Source organism: Amblyomma mixtum, chromosome 3 (assembly GCF_055824585.1).
Source record: "Amblyomma mixtum isolate Tamu chromosome 3, ASM5582458v1, whole genome shotgun sequence".
Lineage (NCBI taxonomy): Eukaryota > Metazoa > Arthropoda > Arachnida > Ixodida > Ixodidae > Amblyomma > Amblyomma mixtum.
This window is the reverse complement of record NC_143014.1, coordinates 375,010,206-375,033,695: the sequence shown is the minus strand read 5'-3', so window position 1 is coordinate 375,033,695 and position 23,490 is coordinate 375,010,206. Positions and strand designations below refer to the sequence as shown.

Below are 23,490 nucleotides of genomic sequence, written 5' to 3'. Positions count from 1 at the left end.
GTCGAGGCGGTCTTGCCAGCAGTCTATAAGAGCGGCTGTCTCGCGCTCGCTGCACAGTGTGCGCGTCGACGAGCCGGAGGACGCCATCTTTGTTTACGCTGACGAGGGACGACGAAGCTTGGATCGTGGTGCCGAGATTATTTATAAATATGTTTGCATAGAAGCAGGCATAGTGCCTTAGAATGTTCTGTCTTGCATTTTAATCAATTACAACAACAACAATTGTGGTTTTGTTTTGTTGCCTAGTGTTTATTTTTATAGCTTCGTGAGAGCGAAAGTGCTTGCGATTGCGCTTGGAACCTCAAGCACTCTTGAGGAGTCGGCATCGAGTCAAGCGGGATCGAGCTCGATTGCGCTGGAAAGTGGCCGTGTGACAACCCTCGATCTGTATTGAGTTCGATGAGCATTGACTCAATGAGGATCGAAAGTGCCCGTGTGACAGGTATAAGGCGTACACTGCTGGTTACTACGAACAACGGCAACGGTGACGCCGCGAAACGCAGAAACGGGTTCCAAAGAGCTGCGCTCTTAAAAAAACATGTACCTTTAGAGGAAATAACCAGTTTTCTTTCCCTGTCTGGCAACAGTCGTAGTTGGTGGGCGCGGCATTTTTGTGATGGATCTCTTTCTTCTGCTTGCTCGGTGCGCGTTTCTGTGGTCCCTTTGCTCCCTCCTGTTCCTGGCTCGCTTCGTTCAGCTTTGTTGGTTGCAGTGTTTCCGTGCTTGCGCGCGTTCGGCTGTTCGTGCGTGTGTGTACGTGTTTTCGTGGCTGCCCCCCCTTTTTGCGTGCAAAATGTCAGACCACGACGACCTTCCAGAGCTCAGCACGGCACCGTCGGAATCCATTTCGGACGCGTCTCAGCGCGCCAAGAAACGACCCGCAGGTCCGCGGTTCATCTACACCGAAGATGAACGAGTAGTTTTCAGGAACATTGTGGCTAGGTACAGTGCTGTTATAGGAGGTATACACTGCAACCGCGCTACCAGACGGCCCGAGCGTCGTCGCGGCAAACGCGCCATGTTGGCGGTCGGTTCACACTAGCTCGCGCAGTGATCGCGCTACGCCGTGAGGTACCCGGCCTGAACAGTTAGTGATCCGTAACATATTTGCATGTTATTAGATGCGTCAGCGACTAGTTTTCTTTGTGGAACGCTTATTGTGTAGGAAGTCTGCAGCAGAAACCTTCTGTGCCGTGATATAACCCAGCTGCCTCAACTCGGCAGCAAAGCTGGCTGGCTACACTGCACGCAAGAATGTACACGACTTGCAACTTTTCATATCAGGTGACAACTGTCAGCTAGTCATGCCGGGCACATCGTAGATAAACAGCACGATTAATTACCGAAATTCCAAAACTGCCGCCGCAAAAACTCATATTTACAGCGGCTGTAGCCCGCGAGCTGCTGAAGCTTCTCAGACGGTCTTTCAGCTGCCTTACTTACACGACAGAACGGTCAAGCAAATACTGTCATGCATTCGCAGAACGAACGGCAGTTCCAGCGAGAACCATGATTCCTGACCAGACGGTATGCCGTCGAACCCTTGACTACCCAGCGAGAATGTTTTTCAGTTTTGATTGTAGCTTCGTAGCGCTGCTTCGTATGCACAAGACGTCTAGCACTTTTGCATCAACGCAGTGTGCAGACATTCCGCTAGATTCAGTAGTAACACTTCACTTTCAGCAGATAGAAATGACAAGTTAAGCTACAGCTAAGCGAACAGACCCTTCGAATTACTCACCTCTCCAAAAGCGGCACTTCGGCGGTGGGCACCCTCAGCATTGCTCTTGGACTCACCCGCTTGTCAAGTAATTGCACCCTCTCATAGGTTTTTATGTTTAATTCCTTAGCCTGTCAGCAAACTTAAGCTGTGCACCAGGTGGGCCTCGATACCGGTGAATTCAACGCGCGGCAGCAGTCCTGTACGTCGCACACTGCGCTGGCGCATCTGCTTTCCTACGGGTCGACCTTTTCACAGAGTGGAACCATTTGAGCGTGCTCGGTCTTTTCTGCTTCGCGCGGTTCACGGAATACCCACTCAGTCACGCGGTGTTACGGTTCGGACAGAAATTATCTGCGGCGAGACGCGAAATACTCTCATATTTCATACATCACCAGCCATTTAAACGCTGCGGCTGGCTGCGGCGGCCGCGCGCGCGACCACCAACTTGGCGAATGCCGCGCCGGCCGGTAGCGCCCCTTGCGGATGACATCATGTGAATACCTCCTAGAGAAAACAAGAAAACGGACAATGCCTCAAAAAGGCCAAAGACGAAGCCTGGGCCCAGATTTGAGACTGTAATAGCTTGGCCGGTACACGCACTGTGTGCGTAGCCGAGTTAAAAAACTATGGGACAATATGAAGCCCCGTGGGAAAAAGAAGAAATCGGAAGAAACGAGGTAAATCTTTCTTCCAGGTGAGCAAAACAGTTTTACATTAAAAAACTGGCCCATACATTTTTCTGCATGTTCCCATGTTTCATATTCGGACATCATGTTAATCATAAGAATTTCGCGTGATTTATTATTGCGACAAATATTTTCCGTACGTACTTTTGAGCAAAACATTACGTGTGTGTGCTGTTCTGGTTAGCGAAATGTGAACTAGATTTTTGTTTGTTTTCCTTTTTAAGCATTGTGTGCTGCACACAAAGTGCTTCACTTCAGTGTGTTTCACTGCGCGTACGGTGCTGTAGAGCTATAATTAATAATTTTGGTGCAGGTGGTGGTACCCGAGAATGGCGGCCAATGAGCATGGCAACGGAACTGGTCGGTGCAGTCGCCGAGCACATGACGACAAGGCTGCCAAATCCTTTTATCAGCAACGGCGACCACGTCAGCGAGCCAGTGCCCTGCCCCCTGCTGCTTTATTGGAGGACACGGTGAATGGCGACGATGCGCGCCAAGGCGACTTTTCCAGTAAAGAAGGCTGCCCTCTTTAAATGCTAGTCACAACTGTCATGGCTAGCTTCCCTCGTGCATCAAGTCGTGCATCAAGGCTTGGCTTAGGAACACGCTGTAGGGGAGGGCTGTGGATTAATTTCAACTGCAAGGGATTCTTTAACGCCCGCTTACATGCCGTAGTACACGGGTTTTTCGCATCTCGCACCTATCGATGTTTGGCCGCAGCATCCAGGATTCAGTCCGCAAATGGCGCCCGGCAATCAAACAGCACTGCAGTAGGCGTTATTTTCTGCTTTTTCTATGGCATGCACTGAAGCAGGCAGGGCCACATATTTATTATTACTTCTTGGCGGGCTCGTACTGTGTCCATGTTTTATAATATTGCATATAGGTATGCTTAAAAGTTTGTTTCTATATGTCTACACTAGTCATACCCATGTAAAGGATTTGTTTGTGGTCTTCTATTATGGTCTGGACTGTCTCTGCTAATGGCCGTGTTTGTTCTTTGCGTTTCATATCACACTAGAATGCACAGTCTTTGTCTAAAGTAACCAGGCTGCATATTTTTCCTTTCAGTCGTATATTAAAGCTATTATGCCAGAACTCAAGCTCTAAATCTCTGTATGGTAAAAGAGCCCCTGTTCTCACCTTCAAAAAACTTTTTGATCTTTAGGGAAGCCGTGAGGGCTCTGTTATACGAATGAGAACAAACCATGGAGCCTGGTTACTTTTGACAAAGGCTGTACACCCGTCGTCAAAGGTAAATGGAAGGCGATGTTGTCAAAAAAAAATTAATTTCTTTAAATCTAAAGCATAATGGTCATGTTTGTTGGTGCACAGTACAATTCCCATAATCACAAATAGGCTCCACATATGTATTCAACGATGCATGAACTGGGCAGGCAATGATAAAATTTTTTCATTAATATTGCCTTCCATTTATTTATTTATTTATTTTTATTTATTTATCATCATACCCACAGCGCCATTGGCTGGCATTACAGTGGGGGGGTAGAAGAAAAAGTACACAAATGCCACCGCGTGCAGGTGGTTACAAAAAAAAAAAGATAACAATGAGATAGAAAGAACACGGACGGCACCTTTTGACGGCACCTGTACGTAAGCATAAGAGCCCACCAATTTTTTACCAGCATTGCAGAGTTGTCATGAAGGCATAGAACAAGTGGTTTTGCAGGTGAGGCTCGCGCACCCATGACAGGTGCACTTCCTGCTCGGGAAGAGTGCCTCACTGCAGGGACTCGCGATGAAGCAGCAGGCAGGCCACCAGTGGTCATTCCGACAACTCGAAGCATGCCGGAGGACACACCCACACCAGCCCAAAGTGCTCGCTCGAGGGCAGCTGGCCCCCGTGTTGCTGCGGTGGAGCGGACGCTGGCGCCCGAAGTAGCCGCCACAGTCAGGGCCGTCGAAGCAGACGATCGGCGCAAGAGAGAGCAGCACCGGCTGGGCGTGCAAAGCCGCAGGAGCCAGCTGGCCGAGCAGCGAATGAAAACCAACCCAGGTTACAGAGATTAGGCAACGCCAATTGGAGACAACGAAGCGCCAAATGGAACACTGAAATAAAGCTGTACATATTTGTTTTGGAACACTTCTGTGTGCAGTTATCAACACTGTCGTCATTGTGATGCAGTTGCGCAGTATTTGCTCATTCTTTCAATTCCTTAAAAACAATATGTTCTTTATTTAACCCATTGCACATGTACAAACAGGACATGTACACATAATAATGAAAGGATCAAGCAGTAAAAAAGGGAGGTAGCTAAACGCGACCAAAATGAAATTGGTCATTGGCAGGAACACAGAAGTACCATAGTCCTTCACAAGGAAAGTGACACAAAAAATTCGGGGGGCACTTTGACTGTCTAAAGTGCGTAGAGGCGAAAGCGTTTTCCGCACCACTTTGCCTATGTGACACTGGTGACGTCACCAGTGGATGACGTCACACATAATTGATCACGAAGTAATGACAAATTAATAATTATTTACTAATTACTGATTATTCCCTCAGCACTAATTGACTGCTAGTTAATGACGCTTAAGCTCCGCCTTTAGGAGTGGAACGCGACAGCGTGTTGTAGCGCTGTAAGGCAGTCCACGGAACGCTACCATCCGTTCGGCGCGATGCCTTGCCCTTTGAACGCAATGCTTTTTGAGGAAAGGAAATGGCGCTGTAATTCTCAGTCATCTCGGTCAGGGCAGGGCAAGATACTTCAAAATAGTATCTTCGATACGATGCTCGATACCTTTGAAAATTGTATCTCCGATACCGATACAAGATACAGAACCGAAATTGATTTTCGGTACAGATACTCGATACGTCGATACATCACTAAAATATCAAATTAAATACAGGTTATATTACGACTAACGAAGTTTACACAACTGAAATCACTGCCTATTATTGCCGGTAATATAATTGGCAAACTTAGGAAATGTACGCTAGGTGTCTGTAACCTTTAGTGTATTTCTGTAGAGCACTTTTCCTGAAAGGACTTATAAACGAATCCGACCGCATGGATTTTGAAGCTCCGCTGTCTGCGCAGTTGGCCTTGTTAGAACTTTAATTTCGACTAAAGCCATAGAAACGTTGATGCGATCGCTTCCGTAAACAGCCTAGCGGTAAATAATTTAACCCCAAGTTCCTCATACGAACCAATTTGTGAGCACTTGGCTATATGAATAAACCTGAAACGTTTTCTGCTTTCGGTTCGATACTATAGAGTGCTTACCCGATGGCCTGTGCCTTTGATCAAACTAAATGATGCAAGCTCCCCGCTTGGGAACCGAAGAGTTAGTTTTCCAGTACTGCGATAACAAACTTCTGATGCTGAAAACTATTCTTGAAATGCTAGAATGAAAACAACAATTAGTAAAATGGCTGAACGTTTTTATTGGGCAAAAAGTATTCGTTACGTTTACTTGAAGGTCTTAAGTAACAGCACTTGCTCGAACCGCCGGTCCGAAAGAGCCCCGCGATGTGGGCGCTCTTTAAGGGAGGCAAATAAAAAAGCCTCTCTACAGGAGCAGACGAACACGTCGCAGTATTATACTTGACGAAGGTGCCTCTTATCAGTGGATATGAATGAAGCATAGCCACATCAACTCGAGGATCTTGTAAATAATTGAGAAACTGAAGCTTCACAAACGCCTCCTGAGAGCTACGGCTGGTTATACCGCTTGTCTCTTCAAATGAAAAAAATGCGTCAGCTGACGCATTTCATGCTGCTGGCGCCGATGATCCCACTGCCTCGCGTGCGGAAGAATGCGCGGCTTGTGCTGTGGTGACATAGTCGACAACAGCTTCTTCTGGAAGCTTCTGAGCATGATGGCGAAAGTCTTCCAGTTCTTCGAGAAACCACCGCCACTTGAAATAGGGGTGTGGAACCGCAGCAACTGTTGCCTCTTTTGCACTCGGTTTCATCATCAAAAGATGGTCGAACCTGCCGGTGATTCCATTCCTGACTGCATCCAAAAGTGGATTGCAATAAACATAGTCTGCAGCAGCTTTCTCGTGAAGTTTTGATTCCACTTGAAGAAGAGTTGGGAGCAGTTCTTCAAAGAAGCAGGCAGCTTCAGCTTGGAGGCGTGTCAAAGCAGCGGCGATGGGCTGCAAGCAGGGTGTCGAACCGGCATTTTTTCGGGTTCAGTTCGGGTTCGGGTTCGCGCCTATCGGGTTCAGTTCCGTGTTCGGCTCCAGAGGACCATTACGTTCCGGTTCAAACCGGTTCGGACCATCTCAAACCGGTTCAAACGGGTTCAAACGGGTTCAGGACAAAAAAAAAATTAGAACCCAAATGCTGTTAAGTCAACCTTGCTATGCGTTTTCTTTTTTCTTGTACATCGGTATACAGAATAAAAAATGCAAGGATTTGTTTACAAGAACATAAAACAGGGCTAGTTAGTAAGGATTCATGCTTAAGCAGCGTAGTAAACAGGACAAAAGGAAGACTGGAGACGACACACACGCTGACTAGCAACTGGTTGTTACATCCTCGGAAAAGTATATGCAGGCGCAGGACACAGTGAACAATCCAAAAAACAGATGAACAAAGGTCAAAACTAAAAAAACCATACTGTGCATGCACATCATAGTCGACCCATGGCATCTTTTTCAACAAAATTCGAAGACTATATTCCATAGTAGACCGCACTCTCCTATCTGCTGGGCCTCACGCAGTTGCCAAGAAAGCCCGACTCCTTATCTACGAAATTGATGGATGGTGAAGCAACACGCTCTTCTGCTTCCATCCTGATCATAAGGCCTCCACCATCTCCCTACAAATTCGATCAGGGTGATTAAACAGGAAACCTGTCTTTCCAGGTGGGGAAGCAATGAGCATTTTTTCGAACAACACAGTTGAGTGAAAAAAGTAGCGGTGTCGTACAACTTGGCTTTGCATTGCAGCTAGTGCAACGATTGCTTCCCCCAGTAGATAAGACAAGTGTCCTGTTTAATTACCCCGATTGCATTTGTAGGGAGTTGGTCAAGGCCTATGTAATCAGGAAGGAAGCAGATGAGTGTGTTGCTTCACCATCTGTCAATTTGGTTAGGCTTAGGCTTTCTTCTTAGGCTTTCTTGACAATTGTGTGAGGTCCAGGGGATAGGGAAGTGATGTCTACTATGGAAGATACTCTTCGAATTTCGTTGAAAAAGACGTCATGACTCGACTGTGATGTGCATGCGCAGTATGGTTTTTAAGACTTAACCTTTGTTCTTCTGTTTTTGGGCGTTGTTCCCTGTGTCCTGCGCCTTTAATACTTTTCCCAGAATAAAACAACCAGTTGCTAGTCAGCGCTCGTGTCGTATCCCGCCTTCCTTTTGTCGTGTTTACTGCGCTACTTACATGAAAAAATTGTTTAATGAGAAATGTTCTCACTATAGCCATTTTATTTATTGTCAGCAAAAAGACGAATTCCGGCAAGAGCCGCAAAATTAAATGAACTCAAAATTAATGAAAATAACCTATGTGTACGCTATAACCCACTATATAAGGTGTAAGGCGAAAAGCCGGTGGATTTTGCATCTACCAGACCCTCCTGCTTAAGCAGTTTGGGAGACCCCGTCGCGCGAGTAATAGGTCTCTCTTGAAGCTTGAGTCAGTTGGGACTTTCTCGTACGCAGTGTACTTAGGGGCCCCTAATTGCCTCCGCACGAGCCCTCTACGTTCCCGCGCACTACTGAGAAGCGAAACTGTCATGTGTCGTCACTTACATACAGACAGACACCTTTCCGTCGCCACGAAACCGACTTGCTACCCCCCCTCCTTTACTACATGGTTAGAAAATATGCGAGAATCCCTCCACCGCCCATCTGCCGCCCAACGAGAGCCTCGTGGGAGCACTGGCTCTCCCTAACATCCAGAACTTACCAAACATATTTTATTTAAATCACCTTTCCGACATCGCCTTTGTGACTCACGTTATATATCCCGAGCCCCTATAGCTCAGTATCTTCAAAAACACAGCTAATCGTGGCTTCTCACTGTAGTACAGTAATAAATTACGACATTGGCTTATTATGACGACGTCAACTTCTTTTCTTCTGATAAAGAAAAGTATGATAAAAAAACACACGCCTGGATGGGTTGAAAACACTTCGTTTTGGCACGGACACAAATTGACCACATCTTCATTGCGACGCTGGGCTGCAACATTCTAGCAAGTGCCGCATTGTGCTAGGAAGAAGATATACTTGCACTACTTAGAATGTTTGTGTCTTTTCCTGGGCCAATATCAAAGGCAACCTTTGCGTCAACAGAATTTTTTACGCCTTTGATAGAGTGATAAAGAGTGGTTAATCTAGCGCGCACCATTTGTTCACCAACTTGTTTCAGACATTTACTTTCAAAACTACAAACAAACCCTTTCTGGCAGCTGGGCTTAATAGGTGACTAAGTGCTCGCCTGTCTTTTCTGGACATGCTCGCGAGTGCTGATTCATTCGGTTTTCTCACTATTCGCTTTTACTTACCTTCACGGCCTCTCCTCAAGGCAAATAACAAATGTTGCGATCTGTAATTACTTCCTCTACCCATACATCTACAGCCTTACCTAGACTTTCTTGATACTAGTGTATTAAAGCGATATCAGCGCAAGTACAGTGGAGCCCACTTTAATGGCCGCAGATATAACGAACGCTCGCTTATTACGAGCGGGTGTGGTGCTACCGTGAAAATATGCATCAGGTCAACTGGAATTTCGTCGCAGATACAGCGAACAACTCTTCCCACACCACTCGGTTATTTTATTTATTTATTTATTTTATTTATTTATTGAATACTGCGGACATGATGTATGTCCAAGCAGGAGAGGGAAATACATACAGGAGGGAAAAGCAAAACAGGTGCGATAGTAACGAACGATATAAATACAGCAAAACAAGCAACGCATAAGTACAATTGAGAACGCGGTTACAGCACAGCTACTAAACCAGCAGTGAAAATCAAGAATGATTACAAAACAACGGATAGTTCTCCGGTAGAGCATTCCATTGAGAAACTGTTCTCGGAAAAAAAGAAAACTTGTAGGCATCTGTGCGTGCAAAAATAGGTTTCAGGCTAAGGGCATGCTTATGGCGCGAGGCTCGTGTGGAATCATTAACGATGTAATTTTCAGGTCGGATACCAAGTCGAGAAAAGTATAATGAATGAAGGAAGTTGAGTCGGGCTTTCTTCCTTCTATCTGCCAGTGGTTCTAAGTCTGCGAGTTTCAACATGGCGGAAGGAGAGTCTAGGCGCCTGTAACGGTTGTAAATGAATCGTGCCGCAAGACGTTGCATTCTTTCTAGTTTTTGGATGTCATCTACCGTGTAGGGGTCCCATACAATGCAGGCATATTCGAGACTGGGCCTTAGAATAGATTTATATGCTTTCAGTCTTAGGGCACTAGGGCAACCGCTCATCCGAAGCTTCAGAAATCCTAGCTTTTTTGCGGGTGGAGGAGCATATATTTTCGATGTGTTTCGTCCATTTGAGCCGTGACGTTATTGTGACACCTAGATACTTATATTCTTTTACAGCTCTGATTGCAATGTTATTAATGTTGTATAAAAAATTATGTTGCGTGGTCTTTTTACAGATGCAAAGAGAAACTGTTTTGTCAAAGTTAATAACCATTTCCCATTCATTACACCATTTAGCTAAATATTGTAGATTTGCATTCAAAGTAAGCTGGTCAGACACAGATTTGATAGACTTAAATATAATACAATCATTCGCAAACAGCTTTACGGACACAGAGGGATCGAGAGCTTCTGGGAGATCGTTTATATAGATATTGAATAGTACTGCACCCAGAACCGATCCCTGAGGCACACCTGAGTAAACCTCTAAGAATCGAGAGGTGGCTCCATCGATGTCGACAAACTGCTTTCGCTTTGATAAGTATGATGTGACCCAATTTATTATTTGATCCAAAATGCCTAATAATTTCAATTTTATTACTAGTTTATGATGAGGTACTCTATCGAAAGCTTTAGAATAATCTAAAAAAATCATGTCGACCTGGCCACCGCAATCAAGCACTTTAGCAAGTTCATCTACAGTGACCACTAGCTGTGTTGTAGTTGAGAATCCTCGACGGAAGCCATGTTGCGGTTTGGTCATTACTCCCGTGTGGTCTAAATAATTATTGAGGTATTTGGTGAGTACGTGTTCTAGCACTTTCCAGGAGGTGGAAATCAATGAAATAGGGCGGTAATTACCAACTTGTAGTCGGCTGCCGCTTTTAAAAACCGGAACCACGCGAGAAATTTTCCATTCATCTGGTACTGTACCCGACTCAAGAGACTTATTAAATATTATTATCAAAAACTTGGCTAGTATTTCAGCGTACATTTTAAGAAAGGTAGTGGGAATATTATCGGGGCCGGGGGATTTCTTGGGGTCTAGCCGCAGGAGTAGTTCTACTATTCCTTCTCTGCTAATAGTGACACTTCTTTCGAGACTGTTCAGACAACGATCGTTTAAAGGAGTGTTAGATTTAGTGAAAACGCTTTGGAAATAAGTATTAAAAGCATCAGCTATCTCCTTTTTATCTGTAACGGTAGAATCATTGACGGTAATCTTGTCAAGTTTTCTACTTCCTTTGTTTGAGAGAAACTGCCAAAATTTACTGGGATTTTCAGTCACGAAACGACCAAGCGTCTCACCAAAGTAGCGCTGTCTTGATTCTTGTAACCGGGAAGCAAGGGTAGCTTTTAGACTGCTAATGACAGAAATGGCAGTGCTTTTCTGTCTCCGATATCGTTTCAGCTTACGTTTAACGTCAATTATATCTCTGGTTATCCAGGGGCTTCTCCTATCTACCTTCTTTTTTCTAACTGGAACAAAGTTATGCAGACAGAAGTGACAGAGAGTCCTAAACATTACCCAAAGTGCATTAGCGTCACCACTATCGAATGATTGCAATGAATCTTCTAAATAGGAAACAATGCTAGAATGATCCGCTAAAGCAAAATTTTTTACCGTTACGATCCTAGAAGCAATCTTCAGGGATTGCCGTGGTAGTGAGCAATAAAAAAATACCAATTTATGGTCCGAGATTCCATCATGCACTTCGGTAGTACAGTTTGTTATGCTATTTGGACAGAGGATTAGATCTAACACTGAAGCTGATGATTCAGTTACACGAGTGGGGGCTAGAACCACCTGCTTAAGATTATAAGCTAACAGCATGTCCAGGAGAGTGTCTGCACTTGGTACTTCATGTGTGCCAGCAGTCAGCGATTCCCAGTCAACATGTGGAAGATTAAAATCACCTGCTATTATCACGTTATCTCTTCGGTATCTACCTAGCTGATCGTAAAGTTTTAACATAAAGTCATGGTGTACTCCGGGCGCCCGGTAGACACCATCGATAACAATAGGATTACCACAAAAGTCAATTTGGCACAGCACACTTTCATGGTCACTGTCGATGGGAGGCAGAGCATGAGATGATAATCCATATTTAACCAGAATCGCAACTCCGCCTCCCCTCGATAAGCGATCCCTACGGTAAGCAGTGTAAGAAGGTGGGAAAATGCAACTGTCAAGCACATGAGGCTGCAGCCAAGTTTCAGAGATAACCACTACATGGGGATCGTAAGAAAGTAAAGCATGCTCAAGAAGTTCCTGCTTATTGCACACACTCCGCGCATTCAAACAAATAAGGCGAAAATCTTTGTGCTCAGTCAACTCGTTATCAAGGCGTCATGGCTCTTCCGGCTGCTTCGTGCTACGCAACAGCACCCTGCAGTTCTTTTCATCGTCCCACGCGTAAAGATCATCGTTTATCAGCAGTTTGTCATGAACCAGCTTTGCTTTATCGTTAGGGCGACGATCGTCTTCAAAGGACTGCCACAATTTCTTTCTTTTCTGTTGTGTGACGTATGAGTAATCGTGCGACACCGACACCCCAGAATCCTTGAGCTTGGAGCAGTTTTGAAATATTGCATGCTTTTCGTTGTAGTTACACACGCGAAAAATTACTGGACGAGGCCTATCCATATGGGGTTTGCCAATTCGGTGGATCCGTTCAACTGTGCTCACCGAGACGCCTAGTTTATCTTGACATACTTTCTGGAGGACTTTTTCTTCTAAATCAGCTCTCGTTTCTTTTGGGCTTTCTTTTACACCAAACACTACAACGTTGTTCCGGCGAGCGCGGTCCTCATAATCTACCATCTTCTTGCTTTGCGCTGCCAAGGCTTTTTGCAAATGCTTTACCGATTCCTCAAGTTGCCGTATCCTTCCTTCGTTAGCTTTGCATAATTCTAGAACCTCGTCTAGCTTTGTTAGCTTTGAGTTTATCTCAGAAAGGGTTGCATCGCGACTCTCGTTGCTTGCCTTCATTTCCTGCAATTCTTCCAGGATTAAGCTTAATGTTTCCTTCTGTCCGGGACCTGGATTAGGCTCAACGTCCCCGCACACAAGAATCAAGAGAGCTGACCAGCAATCAACAATCATGCAAAGACACTTCTGAGGGCACGGCAGGACCACAAGTGCGTAATGCCTGGTATGAAAGCTACAATATGGATTGTAGAAACTAACCTGCACAACCAGCCAGGCGAATTTAGCCATGCTGCTCTGAAGAATGCTGCCGTGCCCTCTGAAGTTCACAGGACGGTCGGGTGGTTTTAAAGCGTTGTCTGGTGACGTCGCTGTCTCAGAAGCCCGGTGATGCCATCTGATGATAGCAGCTTGAATTGCGTGTCGGTCATCTTGAAAAATCGCTGACTTGAGGCCCAAGCATCCGTTGTCGCACGGCGCATGCCCAGCCAGACCAGGCTTGGTCGGTCCAGGCGGCGGCCCGGCGAGGCAAAGAACCTGCACAACCAGCCAAGCGAATTTAGCCATGCTGCTCTGAAGAATGCTGCCGTGCCCTCTGAAGTTCACAGGACGGTCGGGTGGTTTTAAAGCGTTGTCTGGTGACGTCGCTGTCTCAGAAGCCCGGTGATGCCATCTGATAATAGCAGCTTGAATTGCGTGTCGGTCATCTTGAAAAATCGCTGACTTGAGGCCCAAGCATCCGTTGTCGCACGGCGCATGCCCAGCCAGACCAGGCTTGGTCGGTCCAGGCGGCGGCCCGGCGACGCAAAGAACCTGCACAACCAGCCAGGCGAATTTAGCCATGCTGCTCTGAAGAATGCTGCCGTGCCCTCTAGCGAACGAGGTTATAGGTTATAGCGAGGTTATAGCGAACGAGGTGGCGCGGTGAACTACCCCGAGGTTGTAGAGGTCGTTCTTCCGCTAAGCACGCAGATGAAATAGCGCCTCTAAACCTTCACGACACCCGGACAGAGCATGTAAACCCAGAAATGGAAATAAAAGGCGGCACTGGCGTGCGCAGGGCTCACCGGAAAGTCCGGCGTCAGGTAGCACTGTAAACGGTAAAGTAAACACGGTAACAATATGCTATAACTCTCTATTTAAATAGTAAGTAACCGCCGGCCAAAACCGCGCCGATGGCCTACGAGGGCAAGCATTGCCTACGCGTTCGCCGGCTCGGCAAAGCATCCCAAATGGAAGAAGCGCGGTGCGCGTGATAAAAGGGCATCGTCGAAAGCGAAGCTACTGATCACGGCCGAGGGTCAACTAACAGCAGCGATTTGATAATTCTGAAATCCTTGCTGGCCATGCCGGTCACGTGGTGTGCGTAGCCTGCCCAGTCGTCTCCATCTTTCGCGCCGCTACTATGTGCAGGCATTGTCATAGAGCGGAAAGTGCAACGGATGCATTCCACGCCCAGGAACGACAGAAGGAGCTCGAAAACACGCGTGACCAGATGCATAGAGATTTCTGGCGACGCTTCGTTGATCCATAGCCGACGAGATGTTTCCTCGGATTACTACGTTCCTGCGGACCACAAAATCGCAGATGCGCGTGCTCTGACGAAGACGTTGAACACCAAGTGCGAGCTCTCATTACCGCCAGCAATCTCATTTATGTAGCCGACCTGCCACTAGATGCCATGCAAACCTCATCCATGATTAGTGATACCCCGTCCCTAAATTTGACAGCTCGCAGCAAGGTCGAGCCGCGACAGGCTCTGCTTTGCACAAGTAGGCACGCATAACGCAGTTTTATAAGAAATAAACGCCACTTTTAGCGGCCTTAGCATTTTTGGCTGTTGAACGAAGAATCCACTTGCTACGAACATCAGATATAACGAATGGAACCCGCGTGACCATCAGGTTCGTTATAAGTGGGCTCGACTGTACTTTCAATCGGCCACAAAAACAATTTTCACGCTTCAGACATGGACCTTACATGTTAGGACGCACCTTCGCGCGAAAGGGACGCTTGTGCCGTGGTCAGTGCTTTTCTACATGCGCGAGCAATGAGAAACAATTTGAGCAATAAAATGTTGTCGCGATGCTGTGTTCTTTTGAGACATACTTAAGCAGTCTCTTAAAAAAACCCATTGACATCATACATTCCATTGTAACATTTATGACTGCGATGAAAAACTCCGGAATTCCGTGCGAACCCTTCATAGGACCGCTTAGCGTGTGGAAAACCCGTATGATTGATGAACACGTATAACCGGCGCGTTTAACGAGGTCACTGTTCAGACAACAGTGCACTTTAACGCAGGAGAAATATGCTGCGAAAGTTCAACCTCCTGACTATTTCTTCTTCACGTGTGCACCGTCTGGAATTTTCATGTGCGGGCGGAGAAAGGGAGTTATGGTGGCATGAGGCCTTATGCCGAGACCGCTGAATTCGACGAGGTGAAGTAAGGCATGTGGAGGGTCAGAGAGGTTCCAAATATTCCATGCAACAACCATAAAAAGAAGCCTACAAGATAGCCGAATAGCCTAAAGCATCTGTAAACAGAGTTTTCTGTTGCGCCGCCATTACTACGAATCCCGCTCGGAGTTAGAGGTTACACTACGCGTACTCTTTTAGTTGTTCTTTTTAGTGCGTTAGCAGTATACCCTGTGTAAGGGATCGGTAGCGTTCGCGGGGGTCATTGGAACGCGGCTGGGGGTACTCAAAGCGGAGCGTCTCCTTTCTTGGAACGCGGCCGCTCGCGAACGCGCCGGGAAGTACGGGTGTCCACCCGCCCCGCGGAACCGATTCGCGCACGTTCTGGCACGAATGCGTATTTGTGTTTGTTTTTATTTTTATTTTGTGGTGGAGAGAATGTTCGACTCCACACGTGCTGGCACGACCGTGCGTTTGTGTTTGTGGAAAGGGCGTTTTGCCCTACGGAAGCTGGAGGGCTGACCATGCTCTCGGTAAACCAATCATGTGAGCAGTGCAACATGATTGGAAGCTACCAGATGTGGGCCGGGCCTTTAAGGCTTTAAAATCGGGCCCCGGAGCTGGAAGCGGGTTCTGCGCTAAGGTGAGATGCTACGCATATTCGGCCACGCCGAGTAGGGGCCTCCCCTAGTATTAGCCAGTTCCGCCTTTTTGTTGTTTGTCCTTTGCTGTTTTAATTTGTCTCTAGTGCCTTAACTTGTATCTATTGTAAATGCTGTACATAAAATTTGAAGTGTTCGCCTTACCCCTGCGTCTCAACTCATCACGAGAGCGTCTCTGACGGGGCACCCCTGGTGCAGAGATCAAGCTTCAGTCTTCGAGTTAGACCAACCGTCTCTGGCGGGGCACCTCTGGTGCGAGGAAAGAAGAGAACCTGAAATTTACTGGCGCAGTCGACAGGATCCTGCGGCCATCGGAAGACGGCGCAGGAAGAAGATTGAAGGCGGGGAGAAAGGCGACGATCACGCAACAGCAGCGTTCGAGAAAGGACGTGCGGAGAGACGGCGGCAAGGACGCAAGGACCACGGCAGGTGTCCAGCGACGCGGGACTGCATCCGGTCAAGGAAAGCAGCGCGTCGAGAACTCGACGGTCACCGGCGGCGGACCAGCGGCGTGCGACAGCTCATCGCAGCGTCCGGGGAAAGTGGCGGTGGACTCCGACGCCAAGGAGCTGGCAATGCGGATCGACGCATCGAAACCGTGAGTTTCCTGGGTCGCATTGTTCACGTTCTTGTGTTCGAGCAGGTAGGACAGTTGAGGGGTACATACGGCGGTATGGAGGGTTATCCATGCCAGCCCTCACTCGATGTGAGGTACCAGGTTGAGTTAGCGAAGGCGCGCTTAGCGGACCTTCAGGTTCAACTCGCGAAATTGAATGGCGGAAAGGCGCTGCTTCGTGAGGAAGAACCTCAGGAGGTTAAGTATGTCTTGAAGGTAATCGAAGCCAGACGCCAGCAGGTAGAGCTCGAGATCTCTAAGATCAAGGAGAGTTGGAGAGCCAGTGGATCAGCCAGGGAGAGCTGCTCCGAGTCCCGAGAGGTGAGGCCGCCTGTGCTGGAAGACAACGGATTATGCTGCTCAAGCACAGGTGGAGGAAAGAGCAGTCAGGTCGCTGTAGGCAATCAGCCGATATGCGCGGACGCCTCTTTGTTAGGAAATGCCGCAGAGAGAGAAAACGAGATTTCTGAAGGGATCACAGCTTTTCCGCCACTGCGGGCGGCTAGCAAAGAAAAAGAGCAGCCCAATTCTGATGGTCTAGGGCCAGTCGAGACCAAATTGTCCGAAACCAAGCAGGAGAGTGATCTAATTCCTGCAGGATCTATGACTAAGATTGTGACCTCCGACACGGAGCTAGTAACCGGTGAAAATCTGGCGTTGCTGCAAACACACACTGTGTCGGCCATAGGGCATGAAGTGCCCCGTAGCGTTCCTTGTGACAACAGCCCTACATCCGAGGCAGAGAGCGGAGGTGGGCCCGCTGGGCCGACCGGGCAGAGCGCCGCGCAGTTGTCGAACGCACCCGGTGTGTGTCCGGCCAGGTCATTTGAGGACCCGGAAATGAGTGGCGACTTGCCGCAAGGCAAGCTCGGGTCAAGTGACTGCGAGGGAGCTCATGGAGCCTCGGAGTTAGACGATGCCACGAAGCTCGCAAATGCCTATCAAGCAGGCAACGGCAACGTCAGTGTTTGCCCGATCAGGAACGGGGCAAATGGCTCTAAGCGAGGCGAAGTGCCAGGAGGCAGGTGCGCGGCTTTCATGTTGAAAGCCGGTATGTGGAACATTACGTTCCGTGCTGCAGGTCGCCGAATCAAGCGTAGCGAGACCGGCCGCATATGTATGGTAAGACGGGCCAGGGGGTATGCTCCTTACGCAGCACGCGTCTCGTATTGGCGCGCCGGAGAAAGCTTTCCCTCAAGTGTGTCGCGTGCTGAAGTATTTGGACTTATCGAGGATCAGGACGTTGTTTTCGATCCTGGAGGGCAGCAATTTTTGAATTCTTGCCCCGCTGTGGCACCGGCCTAATGAGCGTAGTAGCAATTGGGCGTTGATCGTATCGATTGAGACGCGTGGTGGCTCGAAACGCACACAGGGACGCTCGGTGCGACTAAGGAGGCTCACGTGGCCACTTACGGACGTCGTGCGAGTGCTACTCAACGCTCCAGTTGCGAGTGTCGGTGTGTGTGCGTGTTCGTTCGCGAGCAGGACGTGGGCGTGCATGCAAGTGAACTGGTTACATGGACGCCGTGTTACGGCGCACGGCAGGCATGCCACCGTGTGTATTTGTGCCATTTGCTTATGTTGTGTTGGTGCCTGTGTGCATTTTGCTTTTGCTTTTGTTGGTGCCATTGCTGGTGTAGCTGCGGTATGTCACCCACAGGTTGGTTTTGTGACCCGTACCGATCCCTTCTTGTTATAATTCTAAAAGTGGCATTTGAGCTCTTTGTAGAATCTTGGGAAGGGCGTGTAAGGGATCGGTAGCGTTCGCGGGGGTCATTGGAACGCGGCTGGGGGTACTCAAAGCGGAGCGTCTCCTTTCTTGGAACGCGGCCGCTCGCGAACGCGCCGGGAAGTACGGGTGTCCACCCGCCCCGCGGAACCGATTCGCGCACGTTCTGGCACGAATGTGTATTTGTGTTTGTTTTTATTTTTATTTTGTGGTGGAGAGAATGTTCGACTCCACACGTGCTGGCACGACCGTGCGTTTGTGTTTGTGGAAAGGGCGTTTTGCCCTACGGAAGCTGGAGGGCTGACCATGCTCTCGGTAAACCAATCATGTGAGCAGTGCAACATGATTGGAAGCTACCAGATGTGGGCCGGGCCTTTAAGGCTTTAAAATCGGGCCCCGGAGCTGGAAGCGGGTTCTGCGCTAAGGTGAGATGCCATGCATCTTCGGCTATGCCGACTAGGGGCCTCCTCTAGTATTAGCCAGAGCCACTTTTTTGTTGTGTTGTATCTTTGTGCCGTTAATTTGTCTGTAGTGCCTGAACTTGTATCTATTGTAAATTGCTGTACATAAACTGTACATCAGTATTCGCCTTACCCCTGCATCTCAACTGATCACGAGAGCGTCTCTGACGGGGCACCCCTGGTGCAGAGATCAAGCTTCAGTCTTCGAGTTAGACCAACCGTCTCTGGCGGGGCACCTCTGGTGCGAGGAAAGAAGAGAACCTGAAATTTACTCCCTGCTTTCCCAAAAAAAAACCGCGCTGCGTGCGTGCAGCCTCCATCCTTCATGCAGACTCCGGTGGGCGCACATCAGGGCATTCACTGGTAAAAATGCACCTTCAAAACTTTCACCCATCTCTCCACCACCTATCACCCGACTGTACCCGATATAGCCGAAGCAGATTGTTGCGAAGGCTCAACGCATTCAATCGTCCAGGCGTTCTACGAAAAAAACGCTAACAATCATAAGCCTGTCGTGCCAGACACTAAGAAGGGGAAATATGACTTCGAGAAGTATATATAAGTCGCCAGACAGAATTCAAGATCGAGCAGTGCGAGAACAGCGGATGGATCCGCGCGCTGGCCACTGGCAGCAATTTTGTCTTAGAAGCAGAGCGATTTCAGCGAATCGGCGTAACGAAATCACTTAATCGCAGTCACATTTCATCGCAGTAGCCTCTTTCTGGGCGTAATCATTATCGCATGCCAGCGAGTGCATGCATTTCCGCATTGCCCTTTTGTGTAATCGGTATTTAATTTTTTTCTTATTTGTACATCTCCACCGTTGCCAAAAACCCGCCTTTCGTTGCTTATTTCCGTCGCGCCCAAACAAGAATATGCGGATTCTAAAAAAAAAACTGCACCAATTTATACTTCCTTATTTTGGTAATACTAGTTGTAATATCACGGGTTTAACGTGGCGAGTAGACAATGGGGCTATAGGATAGACGGTGTAGTGGAGAGCTCCAGATATAATGGAGGCCTACTAGGGATTTTCGAAGTGCGACAGAGCATGCTGTTTTTTTTTTAATTTTGGAATCAGCATCCGAGCTGCACAGCGATTGAGCCATTTTTTTTCTTTATTGCCCTACAGACCCATAGTGAGGGGTTTTATTTAGAACCTGCTGTCTGAGACAATGAGCGTCTACAAAAGTAAATGTTGCACTACCCACTGGGGTGGCTCAGTGGTTAGGACGCTCGGTTACTTATTCGGTGTACTCGGGTTCGAACCCGGCCCCGGGGGCCACGTTTCGATGGAGGCGAAACACAAAAGGCACCGTGTGCTACGCGATACCAGTGCACGTTAAAGGCCAACTGCGCCACATTTTGAGAATTTCGCGATACTCAAGGATTCAAATCTATATAGGCTGCAGGTAAAGCATGCTAAGTTTTTTGCGCTATCATTTAAAATGGTGACGTAATCGACGAATAAATTTTGCACTTCTCCTCAAAGGAACGAAGGAGCGCGGGGAATTTCAGTGTGACGTCACGGAAAGTATTATTTCAAATTACCGTGCCGTCAGCCACGCCCTGTCGTGCCGCGTTGGACGCTGCCAAACAACGTTCGGCGGGCTTTGCGTTCTTTGGCGTTGGTTATTTTTTCCTTCCAAGCAGGCGTTCATGCGTTGGAAATAAACCCATACCTTCCATGACGTCATCATGCGTCTCCCACTTAGCGTTGTGCGCTGCGGAGAAGCTTGAAGGCCGTCAAAATTTTAATTGGTGATTACGTCACCGTATGAAATGCTAGACCAAAAGGACTTCGCATACTTTACCTGGAAGTTTCACACATTCGACCCTCTTAAGCTCGTCGATTTCTAAAACCTATGCAGTTGCCCTTTAAGGATCCGCAGCTGGTAGAAATTATTCCTGAGCACTGCCCTACTGTGCCTTTTTGTCTTTTTTATTTCACTCCCACCTTCCTCCCTCTCTTACGGCGCGGTTAACGTGTCCATCAAGAAGAGAGAAAGTACGGCGCCATTTCCTTTCCTCAAAAACCACCATCACAACGTTGTTGGGTCCTCGCACTAATATTTCATCTATGTGTGGAAAGGACGCAAAGAAAACGAAGGCATTTTCAATCGGTGCTAGAATGACTATAGACACCCAGTTTTAATGCGTGTTTTCTCCTTTGAAATGATGCCATAGATATCAGAATACATGGATCACCGTGTGGTATTCGCCTACTGCCCCTAAATAATTTAGAAAATAATTTTTTCTCCCATGCTCTTTCGGTTTCATCAACCAAATGATGGCTGTGACGCGAGTTCAACATTAGGTCACGTGAAGCACGAAAAACTAATACAAACGCTGATACGTTGTTTTCACTCACTATAGCACTTAAATCAGCAGGCCTCAAGACCTATAATTACAACGAACGACGTATCAGCAGTTATTTTGCCGTTTTATTGCACCTCATGCAACCTAATTTCTACTACACGTCACAGTAATCATAATGTCGATGAAACCGAAACATGATCAAGAAGAAATTCAAATATAAATTATTCATTATGTGTTCATGAATACCACGTGGCGATCCATGTACACCAATGTCTAACGCATCGTTTGAAAGAAGAAAGCACGCAAGCAAAAATTTGGTGTATTTAGGGCATTATTGAGTTAGAGCAGTCCTAACAATTTGATTAAAGACTTACGCAAATATGTAAAATGGGAGGAGTAATCACTCAATATTTCACATAAACCTGACGTAGAAGTCTTTAGAATTGGCGGTAGTACATTACAGACGCGTCTATTAGGCTTCTTCCCAAGCACCAGACTAAGTTTGCTGTCGCATACACTGGGTACCATTTTCGCACTTCCCAGCGCCGACAGCTACTGGTGGGTAAATCTATGCGCTAGATCATCGCATTTTGTCCGAAAACAAGAAGTATGCTGGGATGCAAAAAAGTGGGGCTGAACCGGGTCCCGAACCGGTTCGGAACGGTTCCTTTGAATCGTTCCGGTTCCTCTTCAGTCCCAAGATGGCGAAAAAAATATGGGTTCAGTTTGGTTCCGGTTCCGGGTGAAAATTCGGGTTCGGTTCCGGGTTCGGGTTCGGCTCCGGTTCGACAGCCTGGCTGCAAGTCATCACAGTGCTCAAGCAGAAAGGCGAAGTCCCTTTCTTGGAATACTCGCAGCTTGAGAGTGTTGCATAGGTCTCGAAGCTTGCATCTTAGAAAAACGTAGCTCGAAAAACGAGACACAGAAAAGGTGAAGACAGGACACGAGCGCTTCTCACAACTGAATTTTTATTGGAAAGGTTATCAGAGTATATAGTGTAGACATAGAAGAGGGGAAGGAAGAAGGAAAAAGAAAACAACAACACAAAAAAACAAGGAGATAAAAGGCCGGCGATGAAAGCAAGTACATAGCATCATAAAACACGTGCAGTGTTACTTAACAACCGGTTTAAGGTACACAATCTCATTTTTTGTCAAGGGGATGGATACGTCACTAACACACTTTTCCCCACCTTTCACGTTATGGAATGCTTCAATAATCTCTCTCGCACGCTGATTATGTGCTTTGCCAAGTACTACAGTCTTTTCTACAGTCTCGTAAGCTTGTCCTTCGATCGAAGAAGGTCTTTGATGCTGTCGTATAAAGAATTCCATCGCGTCACACACAGTGTTTGTAAAGAATGCCCTAAGGCGCTCACGATTATGTCGGACGAATTGGGCCTTCAGACGCAGTTCCAAAGTGCCGAACATTTTATCATGGCAGATGAGTGAATGCGCTCAAAAGACACTGGGCGCATTTGTTTTTCAGTCCCGGACTGTCCGGGACTACTTGCGGACTCGAGTCCGGTATTTGTTTTTCTCGGGCAGCCCGAAAGCTCCGCCCACCTGCTTGCATCGCCATAGCAACGCGTTCGTTTTTAGCCTATGGCAGTCCGCGGGCTGCTTGGGGCTGCTGAGAAGGCAGCAGACGATAGCTGCGCGCCGCGCTGGCAGCCATATTAAGTTAGACTCCGTGTGCATTTTGAGTGCTTTTCGTGTCCCTGGAGGTCGATATCATGCGTTAAACCTTCACATGAGCTCCGTAGCTCCTCTCTGAGCCATCGCAAGACTTTTTGTTCTTGCATCTTCGTTTATTTTCTTGAAATCCACCGCACACGGACGCGCGTTCGGAGCTGCGAGCGCGTATTGTTTGCTCGTGTCGTCAAGAGGTTCTTGTTCGCTTGTTTTGCCACATGCTGTCTGTACGCTTACCTGAAAGCATCGCAGGTGAACCACTCGTATACTGGAGCAGCTATAGAGCTTGTTGTCAACATTTTTGCGGAGGCTTTCGTCTATCCGCCTTTCCGCAACGAGTTGGGCTACTTTGTGCGAACTTCGCCGCAAGCAGTAGCGGCGAGCATACCTCCGAAGCTGAGTTCTGTAATGCACCTACGCTAAGCTGACAGTACAGTCTTTAAATCGACTCAGTATCATGATCGAGCGCACGGCGTTGCTTCGGCGTCGTAGTGGCCGTGGCTTGCATCGTCTGCTAGCAGATGACAGCGTCCTTGTACGGTAACCGAGGGGGAGCCCGACTCTGGCGCCGTGTTCGAAAGCAGCCTATGGCAAGTAGGTCATGTGACCATGACGCTTTTCCTGTCCGAGCGGAAGCCGAGACCTGCCAGCAAGTAGTCCGGGACTGGAAAAACAAATGCGGCCACTGTCGGCAAAGCTACTTTAACGTCAGAAACTGCCACAAGACTTAGTGTGTGACAAGCACACCGGACATGACGAGGCAATGTCATTTCGGCATCTTCGAGGCCAAGATTAGGTTCTGTCACCGACTCGAAGGACAAGCCGTCTGTGGCTTCATCCGCGAGAACGAAGGTGCTTTCAATGAAAACATTGTCACTCTTGCAGGCCACGTCG

The 23,490-nt window shown here is 47.7% G+C and overlaps 2 pseudogenes; one reads left to right on the top strand and one right to left on the bottom strand.

Annotated features, from left to right (window-relative positions):
• Window positions 1–793: 793 nt before the first annotated feature.
• LOC149356824 (uncharacterized) lies at window positions 794–4,440 on the top strand (annotated as a pseudogene).
• A 1,400-nt stretch (window positions 4,441–5,840) lies between these two features.
• On the bottom strand, window positions 5,841–23,255 carry LOC149356823 (uncharacterized; annotated as a pseudogene).
• Between the last annotated feature and the right edge of the window lie 235 nt (window positions 23,256–23,490).